This window comes from Schistocerca serialis, chromosome 2 (genome assembly GCF_023864345.2).
Source record: "Schistocerca serialis cubense isolate TAMUIC-IGC-003099 chromosome 2, iqSchSeri2.2, whole genome shotgun sequence".
Classification (NCBI taxonomy): domain Eukaryota; kingdom Metazoa; phylum Arthropoda; class Insecta; order Orthoptera; family Acrididae; genus Schistocerca; species Schistocerca serialis.
In genome coordinates this window covers 1,157,895,338-1,157,909,310 of record NC_064639.1, presented here as the reverse complement: position 1 = coordinate 1,157,909,310, position 13,973 = coordinate 1,157,895,338, and the positions used below count along the sequence as shown (strand labels likewise).

Here is a 13,973-nt window from a genome sequence, read left to right as displayed (position 1 = left end):
CTGGAAATGGCAAAAGAGTCGTCGGAAAATATTACGTCAATAGGAAGCAAAGAAGACTGAAAGTTTAAAAAACACCAGTGGCGATATAAATCAAAATACAGAAAAATGTCACATGCAATAAGGCAAAGGATACTTATATTTTTAGACATTTCCACAATATGAATGACAATAGGCTGACAAAACAGATCTTCAGATGTATCTGGGGACAAAAATTAACAACGACCTGGATCCGAGAAGTTAAAAAAGATTTAGAAATACTCAAAATAAAATGAGATGAGACAGCAAAAAGACAAGCACTATTTGATCAAAAGCCCCTACGTAATGCGTAATTGATCAATAGACGTCACGAGAGGCGGACTTGCTAATGTAAAGTGAGGTGGGATGTATTTTGTCGCCGGCAAAGAAGCAGTAAAATCAGAAGTGGTCGGTCAGGAGACCTCAGCGAGTCAGAGTGTGAACTAGTCGTTGTATGCCACGTGAGCGGGAAATCTATAAGAGGCATTTCAACTGTTCTAAAGCTGCGAAAGTCGGCTGTTGGTGATGTGACTGTGAAGCGGAAATGCGAAGGAACGTCCACAGGTAAACCAAAACTAGGTACACCTCATGTTCTGACGGCGAGCGACCATCCAACATTGCAGGGGCTGGCTGCAAAAGAAATGGCATGATATCGGCGGAAGGGATCATTCTTGTGCTCCAAAGTGCTACCAGCAATCTAGACGGCAAAGTGACTGTGGGTGGGGGTTTTAAAGGAATGACGTAAAGAGGCTGAACTGCCCCTCATAAGCCAGTTAGTGCTGAGCGACGCTCGACGTGGTGCTAAGAGCGTAGCCAGCACACAGTGGATGGCGGGAAACGGGTGATCTGGAGTGGTCAGTCACGCTGTAGCCCTTGGCAGTCGTATGGAAGGGTCTGGGTTTGGCGAATGTCAGCAGAACGCCACCTGCCATCGTGTGTAGTGCCAACAGCGAAGTACGAAATGGTTCAAATGGCTCTGAACACTATGGGACTTAACTTCTAAGGTCATCAGTCCCCTAGAACTTAGAACTACTTAAACCTAACTAACCTAAGGACAGCACACACTTCCATGCCCGAGGCAGAATTCGAAACTGCGACTATAGCGGTCGCGCGGCTCCAGACTGTAGCGCCTAGAACCGCTCGGCCACCTCGGCCGGCTAGCGAAGTACGCAAAGGATGTTGTTACGGTACGGGGGTGTTTTTCGTGGCTGGGGTGCCTCTTTTGTGTACAGTATTATTCCTGAAATGAAGTGACCTGCCCAGAGTCCCGACCTGAACCGAATGGAACACCTCGAGGATGAGTTAGAGCGTCGACGTTGCTCCAGATTCCAGCGTCAGACAGCACTACACCTTCTCGTCCCTGCCCTTCAGTGAGAATGGACTGCCGTCCCTCCACAGACATTCAGGCAAATCATTCAAAGTATCCCTAGCACAGTTCAGCACGTCATAAAGGAGATGGCCGGCCGCGGTCGTCGAGCGGTTCTAGGTGCTTCAGCCTGGAACTGCGCGACTGCTACGGTCGCAGGTTCGAATCCTGCCTCGGGAATGGATCTGTGTGATGTCCTTAGGTTAGTTAGGTTTGAGGAGTTCTAAGTTCTAGGGGACTGACGACCTCAGATGTCAAGTCCCTTAGTGCTCAGAGCCATTTCAACCATAAATGCGATGGGTGGACACACACTATTTATTGTTCCCTAATAGGCGTCCGGATACTTTTGAGCAGATAGCGTAGTTTCAAGAGAAGGCTGTTAAACTTAGGATTGCTAGGGGGAGCAATGACAGAGAACGTGTAAAACGGTGTGAACGAAAAAGGGAGACATAGTGAAAAGGTTAAAGAGTACTGGAGGAAAAACAAAAAGCAAATAAGAAGGAACTGAAACTGCCACGTGGTCCCTAGATGGACGAAACGGAAGCAAAAAAATAAAAAATAAAATGAATGTCCAAGATAGCGGAAATGGTTAATTTCATATTGACAACGGAAAAGAACGGACTGTTATACTTGTAAATAACTGAGAAGCACAAACTTCCAAAAATACTCAGCTGGTCTCGGAAATTCTTATGGAGTTTAAAGAAGCCCTCCTTCTTCCGAGATATTTTTGTATACCTGAGAAGTCTAGTTGTAACCTCACTCAGATTCCATGCCAACTCATTGGAATGTCAGAGAAGTAAGCACTACTATGCTGGAATCCACAATTGGACTCATACCGTTAATACAGTATATTCGCGTCGAGCTCGCAGGAAGCGGAAAAATTGCTCAGAACGGGTATAACAGGTGTGGTTTCATAATAGTATTTCAAAAACAACCTCATAAAATAATTTATTTCTAAATTACAAGGAAACGATTCATGTAACGCTAGAGTCAGAAAGTGACAAGACCTACTTCCCCGCTAGATTAAGCGAATAATTACACAATTTTGACTGAGAATTGTCCCACCTAGAACGTTCTACAAAATATTGATTTAACGTGTCAATATTCTGTGTAAAACTTGTGTTTTGTGCCAGGGGATAAACGAGAAGCTGCAGCGGACGTATGGTTACTAGTAACAAAATGGCCCGATAACGTGATTTGGATGCGGAACAAAAGCGTGATTAATACGGAAACATAGGTTGTGGAATACTTAATCTGTACCAGTATATGTCAGTCGAATGATAACATTTTAATATGGGAGCATTACGTTTAACAGCCAATGAATTAGAAACAACCACAAAGAAACTTACATCATAATAGAACAGGATATAATGTTACGAGCACTTTTATGTATTGTGACAAAATTTGTGTGTCTGTCTGGATGGAATATAAACAAAAGTGATACGGAGAGGTTGTCAAAACATTTATACGTGCCAAAGTGCGTTAAAACACTTATCGAAGATTGTATACGAAATAGTCTTACGATATCAGACGTGTGTCAAGAAATGCATTAAGCTGTAATAGAAAATGAACTGAAATCATATTAAACAATTTCTTTCAGTCCTTGACAGCAGTTCTATGATGCGAGAAAAAAAGAAAAAGAAAGAAGGCTATTTTCTGTGTGCATGTGAATTAATTAATTGTACAACTAGCTGTAATTTTCGGCACCACACTCGCATGTATGCAATCGATTTTATTTCACACCAATACTGAGTGGAACAACCAAAAGGTTCGTCGTTAAATATCATGGTAAGCTTTATAAAATGCCTTGCAAATTTTAGCATTTTAGTACCGACGGGAAATCACAACACAGAAAAGAGCAAAGTATTTAAATGTTTCTCACCTGACAAAACATGCTGACGTAGTTGAATGATTGCAGCAGTTTTAGATGTAAGATGTAGGTATGTAAACTTCAATCAGAATATTTTTGTAAAAGACAGCAACAGTGTCAGAGAGAAGGAAAGAAAATTTAAGAATTTAACAGTGCTATTCACTTCTGGTATACTAAACTCCAAGTTCGATTTATGCGAAATGCAGCTTGATCTTTGCAGAATTTTCTGTCTGCAGAACTTAATCTCCTAATACCAAAGCTCTGAACAGCGAAAAAAATCAGAAAATAGTCAAAAGTCATTCATGAATATAATTCTGCGACACTAAAGCAGTTGAAAGACTGAAGGCTATGACGCCACGGAGAACGTAGTTGGAAAACGGTCTCGCAGTAAAACCCGGGAAGTTGTAAAATATTGCCTTGAACGAGGCTCCTTGGATGCTATGACATCAGAAATGATGAATGTGAGTAAGCGGCGGTCATACTGCGACGGAAACTTGGTAAGGCTGATCCACTGATTCGGCAATAACTTTATATCTCTGAGTCATTGTTTCATTTGTACCACGTCAAAAATATCACTATGATCTCAATTCCAGTTGACGTTAGCGTTTTAATATAATTTCTCTCTGTGGTTGACTTTAAAGTAGGGCTTGAAAGTTTTATGATTTTTTAAGATTTCTGTAGAGCTGTCTATTGTTTATATAAGGTTGTGCGCACAGAGAAAATTGCTTCAACTTCGATACTCGGTCAATAAGCCACAACACGTTACCCTAGCGGTAGAGGTTTGCAGTTAAAAGTTAACATGTTGCCATGGCACCACTTTTAAGAGTTAAAAAACTTTGGTTTCGCAATTACTTATGTGCGTCATTTCAATGAAACAATTTAAAGTCATCCACCACCTTCCAGGTGCTTAAATGTGGCCGCTCCAAAGTTTACTGTAATGGCAGTGAGCTTCTTTTGTATATACCAGCGCAAACATTGTCGAAAGTATTTTCCTGTGTTCCAGAAAGCGTAAGAAACTACCAGAAAAGTGATGACGTCAGTAGTATTACAAAACTGCCCACAAATACTATCTGGTTTTCCAAAGTATTATGTGGCAGTATGTTTCCATCTGTGAACAAGTGCATCCACATTCGCTGTCACACAATTAACTTTCCGTGACATGTTTTGACAGAAATGACTTTTCCCATTGAATTGGTACAGCCGTACGTCAATGAAGTCAATACCTCGAGAAAAGCAGAATCGAAGAAAGAATTACTTTAATATTTAAAAAGACATCGCAACAGAGATTTTTCTGTAGGGAGTTGTCAAAATGAATACACCAAACCTTAATTATAACTGTCTACATATCCGTATAAATGGGTATGTTGGTTCTACAACCTGAAAGTGAACATCAGAACTAAATGTGAGCTATTGCAGATCTGTAGTCAAAGTTTCGTGAATAATGTAGCAGGTGTTAGCTTTGTGGCTATTTTTGCGCAATGTCGTTACTACACTCATAAATGGTACAAATGGCTCTGAGCACTATGGGACTTAATATCTATGGTCATCAGTCCCCTAGAACTTAGAACCACTTAAACCTAACTAACCTAAGGACATCACTACACTCATAATGCTGGACATTAATTTGGAGTATCTCATCTGATGCTCCTTTTATTATGACAGAATATGTTATGTATATGTTTCAGCGTTAAATTCTTAGCTATCTTGTCCCCATGTTTCTCCAACTGAGTCCTTAATGGATTCAATTGGAGAAACTGTCCGAGAACAAAGGCCAGTAATGAAGGATTAGTAAAAACGAAAATGTGGGACGAATATTAAATATTTTCCAGTTAGAGTACTATCTGATGAACGACTATGTTCAGTTTAGATTGTGTAAACTGTTTTACATTTTAAAGTGCATTCTGCCAGTTTCAACTGAAGCTTTGCGTACTTGTGTAGCAGATGTTGGATAAAAGAGAGTTAGCAGACGTATTTTTGCGCGAGTAGCTATATTTGTTTCCTTGAAATGGAAACGGCCACTAGAATTTCGGCTCATGAAACGCCATTCAGAAGTTTTACTTGGAGTCTATATTACTATGATGGAGGAAAAATAATATTACCCCCTCTTTCTCCATTGGATCAGTCTCATTTTTTCCGGTATATATTAAACAGAGCATATCAGCACTAATCCAAAGTTGAACTGCGGCCAACCAGTTCCACACGCGCCCGGTCACGAGTCTACGTGGACGTTGCGCCAAATTTCACGCTTTCTACCGCTATGCAGATTCTTTATGTTTCAGCGAGGAGGGGAAATCGCGATCCGTGGCATCTCGCCGGCTGTGCGAGTTGGCCACGGCGGTTGGACATGCCCTCTGGATGAGAGTTTTTCGCAGCGACCGCCGGACGGCCTTCCGTGCTCCGCAGCATGTAACCACGCTGACATTGGCACAAAGCCTGACGTTAACAATTGTGCGGTTATCCTTGTTCCAGAGCAAAACCCATTTACAATCGAGGCGGCAAGCAGTGTGACAAATCATTGGACTGTAACCATTACCAAGGAGTTTCACTTGGCAATAGACGGAACTTCGATACTGCCGTTGGCCTTCTCGTAAGGACGTCAAATTCTGATAGTCGTACTTCTTTTCCTACGTTCCGGACAATCGTTCTCATTATCTGCAGTGATGTCGTATCAAGGAATAAGCGTGCGTTCTGAAACGGTTCTGAAGTTATCAATGAGTACTGCAAGCACGATACTGAACCAAGTAGAACTAAAATTGTCTGAATGGAATAAAAAGAGGGTAAATAAGATTTTCGTTTTACCATCGACCAAATTAATAGAAAACTGTGATAGTTTGATAAGTACTCTCATCGTAGTTTGAAGTATTGAATGAGTGGAAGTCAACGAAATGTTGCATATTTTCGGCAGATCCCTTGGTTACCACAGAAAATTTTGAAAATAAACGTAATGAATAACTTCTCTATACAATCACTTAGATGGGAAAGTATTACCTTTAAATCACATCAACTCTCTGAGTAAGTCAAAGAGACAAGAAATAGCACAGCTCATACGTTAGTTGATTGCTTTATAGAGATGAACAACTGCGAATAAAATATGACTGTTTAATACAGAACTGTACCACAGATTCATTATTCCGTCCCGTTAATGTTACATTTATCTCTCTACCAATGATTAAAGAATTATTCTATTCCTGCGCATAGTGTTCTATCTTACATATGCTTTACAACTAACAATATTTGACAATTTACTTTAATGAATCGTGAAAAAATTTAAATATCTTAAGCAGTAATGGATGTTATGTACTTAAGAACCAAAAAAATATTTGTGTTACAATATTACAGACGTACGTCTACTAATTCTCTTTCATTCAGCATCTGCTATACACATAAAGAAAGGTTCAGCAGGAACTAGCAAAACTTTATGAGTTGTGATAATATTTACAGTAGTACACTCTAAAATAATCATTCATGAAACTTTGTTCTGACTTGACAATATTTTCGTTTAACTGAGCCTTTATTACGGGCAGACAAACTGTTTTGTCTCAGGAGAGATGTAAGGGTGGATTAGTCAATTCAGGAGGAGAAATGTGGCGCCAAGATGACTAACACTTTAACATTGAGACCTATAAATACCAAGGAGACAAAAGTTGAAATTGTGCTTTTTGAATGGAATTTCTAAAATTTCTTTCTTAAACAAAGCTGAATCACATGAAGTTCCCCTATTTAAAATCATTCTTTACGAGTGCAGTAGCGTGAGTCGACAAAACCAGCCACAGTTAAACGTAATAGCTTTTACATTATTCACAACGCTTTGATTATAGAGCTACAATAACTCAGATTTACTTTTAACGTTTCTGGGCTTCAGATTGTAGAGCGAACGTAGATATTTATGCCATAATTTATCATTAAAATTCAGTGTATTCCTTTTGATAATTTTCTGTAGGAAAATTTCTGTTATGATCTCCTACTAAATACTACACTACACTAACAGCAATTCTACGATTTCATTTTTCTCGAGATATTAGTTTCATTGACATACTGTTTCATACGATTGAGAAAAATCATTATTGTCGTAAGACTTACATTGTTCATTTTGTGACTGCGAATACAGACGCCCTGTTCACCGTATTTATATCTACATACATTGTGTAAGAAAAAAACTATATTTCAGGTGCGGATTCACTCCGCCATGAAAGTATTGGTGAGCTATCCATCCATTAATATCTGCTAGGTCCTACTCACTTAAGTAGTCACTTACTGTTTAAACTCATCTTACCCCTGGCGTAAGTTAAGCACTAGTTCTCTCTAGTGTAAATTGTATTACTATAATAGCTACTTACCGAGAATGACTTTAATAAGCGAATTTTACAAATATTAAAAAAACCAAGATGTCACTGCGAGCTATTTAGTTAAATGATACGGGCAAGTGGTGTTAAAATTTAGCTTTTCATTTGGAGATCGGTTTGTGACAGCAACTACAGTGCTGGAGACTTCGATGAATGAACAGAAGACGAACGTATCAAATTCTCATACGCCAAAGAGACAGTAACGTTAGTAATGTCTTATTATAACAAAATGTACATACAAAATAAATTCTGCTTCACCGTAAATAGCTTTAATGTTGAATCTATTCTCAAACTACTTATATAACAGTCCGATAGTTGCATTGCAAATTAGTATACTTTTATTTATAATTTATTGCTATGTTATTTTTGGAAACAATTAAAATCGAAGACAATTTAAAATTAGTTTATATTAGGTAAGTGTTGTATACGCATTTCAGAATATTTGCGACAGCAGTCTAATCTGAAACGTTAATCCTGTTATATGTCTCAGGATTTTACACAAAGAACATTATATTGTGACGACGGTTAATGAAGCGCCCATTTTGTTTCTTATAAATGTCATTCAAAACATACTTCAAGATGAATCTAACGTTGAACGAAATGGACCGCAAGAGTCCTTAAACTTATCTAGTAGTCAGATTTGTGAATTCTACACAATCACCGTAGACAAATTCACACCTGTCATGGGAGCTGACTAAAGTCGATGTTGACAGTAAAATGGAGATAAAGTGGAAAATGAGACAGTTATAAGTTGATCTTCCAGTACGAGTATATGAGGGTCTGTTTTCCAAGTTACATGTTAAACTTACGGATTTATGCAACTCGTTGAAGAACAATTACTAAAAATAAAATAGCTTATATTGCTGTAATGCAGGGGGATGCAGGTGTGAGCTACATGTATGAAACGATACGAAACGCATAAATAAGTACGCAAACCTACGACAAAAACTGTAAAATTTCTGAACTTTCAAAAACCTGTGTCTTTCTGCACAATTTATGAGTAAAGTCACATTTTACAATTTTCATCTCAAAGTATTGCAAACAGTTTATGTTTAAGTACTGGTGCTACTGCCGTAGTTCAACAGAACACGGGCGGGATTGCCAGGAATGGAGTCTGCTGCAGTGTGTGGTCACGTGACTACGACGGCAGAGCTACTGCGGCAGGCGCTAGAATTACTGCGCCAAGTCCCGTTAGCTAACAGCTGATACGCCACGTGCGAGCTCCGTAATGTATTTTAAGGGTAGTCACCACAAACATCACGATTTCGGGAAATTCAGTTTGTCATCAATGAGTTAGCGTTATCTTTTGTCGAAAAAGTTTTCTTCAGAAAGTTACGGTACTACAGATCACTCTTTATCTCACTTTCATTAAGCGCTCAAGAAATAAGTAAAATAATAACAAATATTCATTATTTACGTCAGCTTGAAATATTTTGTGAAACGTATTCTATGAGAGTAGAAGGGGCTTCCTTTCCAACAAACTGTTAAATGCACCTCCACTTCCAGGAGAATACGTACTATCCCCTTGATGCTGTTGTCTCACATTTCTTCAAGTTATGACATATAAAAAGATTTCAATCAGCCACATTTATTAATTTATAGACGAATATGAAATCAATGTAATTCGAACGATTACAGTTGGTCACGAAACTTTTTCATCAGAACAACCAATTTGTAGAAATTATATCTTACGTATTATATCTCAGTTTTTAAATCACTACTACCATGAAATGCTTTCATGTAATTTAGAAAGGACATATAATCAAATTCAATATTTTCCATTGGAATACTTCCCTGCAGCTTAAAGAAATACGGCTCAACGTTTGTGTGTTTTCAAATGGCGGTGAATCAATTCCTGAATCAGTAAGATCCAGTTTCTGTATCAGTTAAAAAACCATTAAAATTCTTACGAGGGAGAGATAAAGTAAAGAGCTCCAGCCATTCAGAAAGTCTTCAATACTCCACGATTCGGTAAACAAGTATAGCATTTCAACCCTCATTGATTACTGTTCATCCCATACGTAAAGTAACTTTCATATATATATGAACGTGTAGTATACCGGGGAGAAATGGTAAGAAAATTTAATTGTAATGTAAGAGTTGTGTTCGAAGTGCAAACAGATTGCAGTATAAAGAAATCATGCTAATAACGTTAACCATAAGTAAACAATGCCGCATTCTTTGAGTTGACACAATGTAATACTGACTGAAGTTTGGATCGAAATCTAAAAGCAGGACGTGTCTACCTTAAACCTTATCCAGTTCACGCATAACCGGTATTAAAATTCGGAATACTTAAATGTCGTAATGAATAAAAATTCTTTTAAATTCAAGAGACAAATTTAGTTTGAAAATGTTACTCGTTATGTAGATAACAGGCAGCCTGCGTTCTGCGAGGAAAAAAAATTATAGCTATCGCTTGTCGCAATTGCTTTACCAAGAGTAAAACTGTGAGATAGTTCTTAAATGAATTTCATTCATCTCGGAGCGGAAATTTCACTTAAATATCTTTTCCATATATTCTGCGCTACGCCTGTTCATATGTATTCGCCTATGAGTTTCCATAGCCGTAAGCAACTAGTACCGCCCCGGCGGACTTCCCAAACATATTGTTGTCATTAACAGCAAACAATAAAAATAGCTACAAATGAAAGGCGGACAGTTCCGAACCTCTTTTGAATAAACTCTCACAAGCTGCTCGTCTTCTGTGCGTTCGTCGATGTCTCCATATTCTCTACTGAAGCCTTGAACAGAAGTATAGAGAGAATTACAGCTTTCTTGCGTATCATGTAGCTGTGTAGACAGAAGTGTATTACGTACAATCGAGGCTTGGTCAGTTAATTGGCTTTCGGCAAACGGCATCTAAATTAAGTCTGGACTCACATATCTACTTCACGGAATGGCATAAAATTAAGATACAGGATAGCTATTTCATTATAGATATCCGGACGTAAACTAGTTTTCATAACACAGCACCACAATGGATAACTACTATACCATTTTAGGTTATAAAAAAGTGCAAGAAACTATCGTGCTCAGTTTTGTTTGGACGCTCAGAGCCGCGACGGAGATGCGTCGGAGGAGCGGTCAGTCCCGTGAGTGGCTATGCATCCCGCGATGCACTCGCCTGCGCCTCGGCAGTTTTTCTATCGCTAGGTGTAACGGTGAGAATAACGGAACACTGCACCAACCCAAGTGAATACACGTCGTCTTGGACATGTAAACATGTATTTTTTGGATGCGCTTCTTAGTGTCTAATGTCGAGATTTCTTCACCTAGTAACACACTATTTGTTAATGACTCTCCTTGATTGAACAAGTCACACGATTTCGAAAGTGTTTGACAAACTAAATCGCTGTTTCAAACTAATAAGGAAACACAAAACTTGGCGTGTTTCAGCCTAATGCGACCAGAACGTTGAGCGTAAAGTTTGTTAACAATATTCATGGGGGGTCATTATAAAAATGTCATGTAATTAAGAGCAAAGTGACAATTACATACCTACACTCCACCCTGAAATAATCAACGCAGATCTGATCTTTGAAAATCGAACAAAATAGATTCTAGAAACAACTACAGAAATCGCAGTTTTTTGGAAAGTAAAATCAAGCTGGAATACCGGTATGAAATACTGAGCTCTTAATTAAGGCATAATGAAGGAACAAGACAAATTGGTTGCATGAAAGGATAATATGCTAATCAGTTTATCACATGGTAACTCAAGTTCCTTCACTTTCGACGGCGAATGCCTTTTTTCAGAGTAATTTTCTTTCAACGACTACGTAGGTTGTGTTGATTACGAGAGCCATCAGTGAAGCAATGTAAATTAAATTTTCACTGACAATAGTACATACAATCGCATGGAGGGATTCATTCTGTAGCGACCCTATGATTGACGTATATCAGAGATAAGTTGAATATAAACGGTGAGTGACTACGAGTGCTCTATTGAGGTGGAGCTCCGGAGATTTCAATGCATGGATAGAACAGCAACACATCCGTGGTGAAGGTTGCGGTAAGCGTATTTAATAATTTTTATTAACACTGCAACAGACGAAGAATTCCTCTTGTCTGTTAGGTGCTTACCTGTTCTACACTTCCGGTAGAGCCGCAAGGATGCACTCGGTAAGGAGCGTGGAGACGCTGCTCACTTCACAGCGCGGGCACTGCACTCGATACACACACACGTCTAGCGGGAAACTGTGGCCAGATAAGTAATATCGTTCCTTCTTCTCGTGTCTCCCCGTCTAATTTGGTCCTCCACCGTTCTCACTAGTTCAGTCACACGGCGTATTAGTTGAAAGTCAATTGGCACCTCAAGGAGAACTGTCAGATTACGTTGTTTTCGAAAGCTGTCATCACGTGGGTTGTGAAGTTTTAAGGAAAACTGTTTTGCGTGGGAGCAGAAAAAACATCCAAGGTGCAGATGAATTTAGTTTGTGCGCAAAACGTGCCTCGGTGGTTACTTCCGGTGCACGCCGACGACGTACTGACTGAAGCCGGCGACGCCGCGGTATTCCTTGTCCCCGCGAGAAGGTTCCGCCCACTACTGCACACAGTCACACACACACGCAAGCGGGAACAATGAGCGGCGCGTGGCAGCAGACCGCGGCTGGAAGCGTGCTTCCGCGCCTGGAGCGTCTTCCAGCCGGCCGCTCTCGTGCTCGCCGGTGGCCGAGGTCGCTGGCTGACAACGCTCCTGAGCCGGTCCGGTCCAGTCGTGGCGAGGCGAGTGTTCGGCGCGCCGGTTCACTGTGGCAACAACCTCTGGGCGAGAACCCGCTGCAGCAGCCGCGGCGGTGGCGGCGGCGGCGGCGGCGGCGCGCGCCACCAACAACACACACCTCCCCCACCCGCAATCGGCACCCAATCAGACCCAGAGACCTACATTCGCGGCGGCCCCCTCCCGCCGGCAGCTGGCCGGGTGGGGGGACGTCACGCAGCAGCCGGCCTGCCTGTGCTGCTGCCGCGGCGCTGGCGGATGCCGCTGTGGCTGGCAGCGCCGCCCCGGCGCACCGGCTGCCAGCGCGCCGCCAGCCCAGCCGCGCCGCCTGCATCCGCTGCGCCGCACCGACGCCGCCGGCGCCCCGGCCTCTTCGTGCACTTAACTCCCACACGTGAATCTTTTCCGCAGCCACCAACGCTCCCAAATACAGGATTTTTCACGTACTACGCAAGCACTGCTTTCTGGAGCCAATACCTCCGAAGGCAGGCGTCGCCGACCTGCGCACGACTCTTCGGGACGTTCCTCGGATAGAGTGGCAGGTGGTCTGCAGTTTTAAAGTCCGGGCGGTGTCAGGAGCGAGCGTCGGACGAGTGACGCCCTCGCTCCGGCCCGTTCCTGCGTAAACCACGAGCAACCGGGGCTCGTCCACGTTTCTGTTGTTCCTTCAGATGATCTGAAAGTAGTGCTCTGTCTTCTTGTTTGTGAAAGTTTTAAATACGTTCTATAATTTTCGTAATAGGAAATTAGGACAAACAGCACTTGCTTTAGAGGCACAACAAAAAGAAGCAACGCAAAAAAAGAAGAAATACGTGAATCCATAGTGTTTGGAAAATGAGATCAGTATAGGGAGAGTTTCGAACGTTATTTCTTCATCTCATGGTTGATGAGAGGAAGTTTTATGAATATTTTAAGATGACGCAGTACACCTTCAGTCAACATTTAAACAAACTAAAAGCAAAATTGAGAAGAAACGACACTTTCTGCAAACTATCAACTCCACACAAAGAACGCCTAATTGTATTTTTGAAGGTACGCTATGTGATCAAAAGTATTCGGACACCCCCAAAGACAGGTGCATTGTGCTGCCACCAGCTGCCAGGTACTCCATATCAGCGACCTCAGGAGTCATTAGTCATCGTGAGAGAGCAGAATGGGGGAGCCGCGTGGAACTCACGGACTTGCAACGTGGTCAGGTGATTGGGTGTCACATGTGTCATATATCTGTACGCGAGATTTCCGCACTCCTAACATCCCTACGTCCACTGTTTCCGATGTGACAGTGAAGTGGAAACCTGAAGGGACACGTACGGCACATAAAGCGTACAGGCCGAACTCGTCTGTTGACTGACAGAGACTGCCGAGATTTAAAGAAGGTCGTAATGTGTAATAGACAGACATCTATCCAGACCATCACACAGGAAATCCAAACTGTATCAGGATCCACTGCAAGTACTATGACAGTTAAGCGGGAGTTGAGAAAACTTGGATTTCATGGTCGAGAGGCTGCTCATAAGCCACACATCACGCCGGTAAACCCCAAAATATGCCTAGATTGGTATAAGGAACGTAAACATTGGACGATTGAACAGTGGAAACACGTTCTGTGCAGTGACCAATGACGGTACACAATATGGCGATCCGATAACAGGGTGT

General features: G+C 41.3%; 1 protein-coding gene across 1 annotated transcript in view; it reads right to left on the bottom strand.

Annotated features, from left to right (window-relative positions):
- Positions 1 to 12,321, bottom strand: part of LOC126456684 (uncharacterized) — an 856,126-nt gene extending 843,805 nt beyond the window's left edge. The window contains exon 1 of the mRNA XM_050092426.1: positions 11,681 to 12,321. The gene's annotated coding sequence lies outside the window, so the exon portion shown is untranslated. The remainder of the gene's footprint in view (positions 1 to 11,680) is intronic.
- Between the last annotated feature and the right edge of the window lie 1,652 nt (positions 12,322 to 13,973).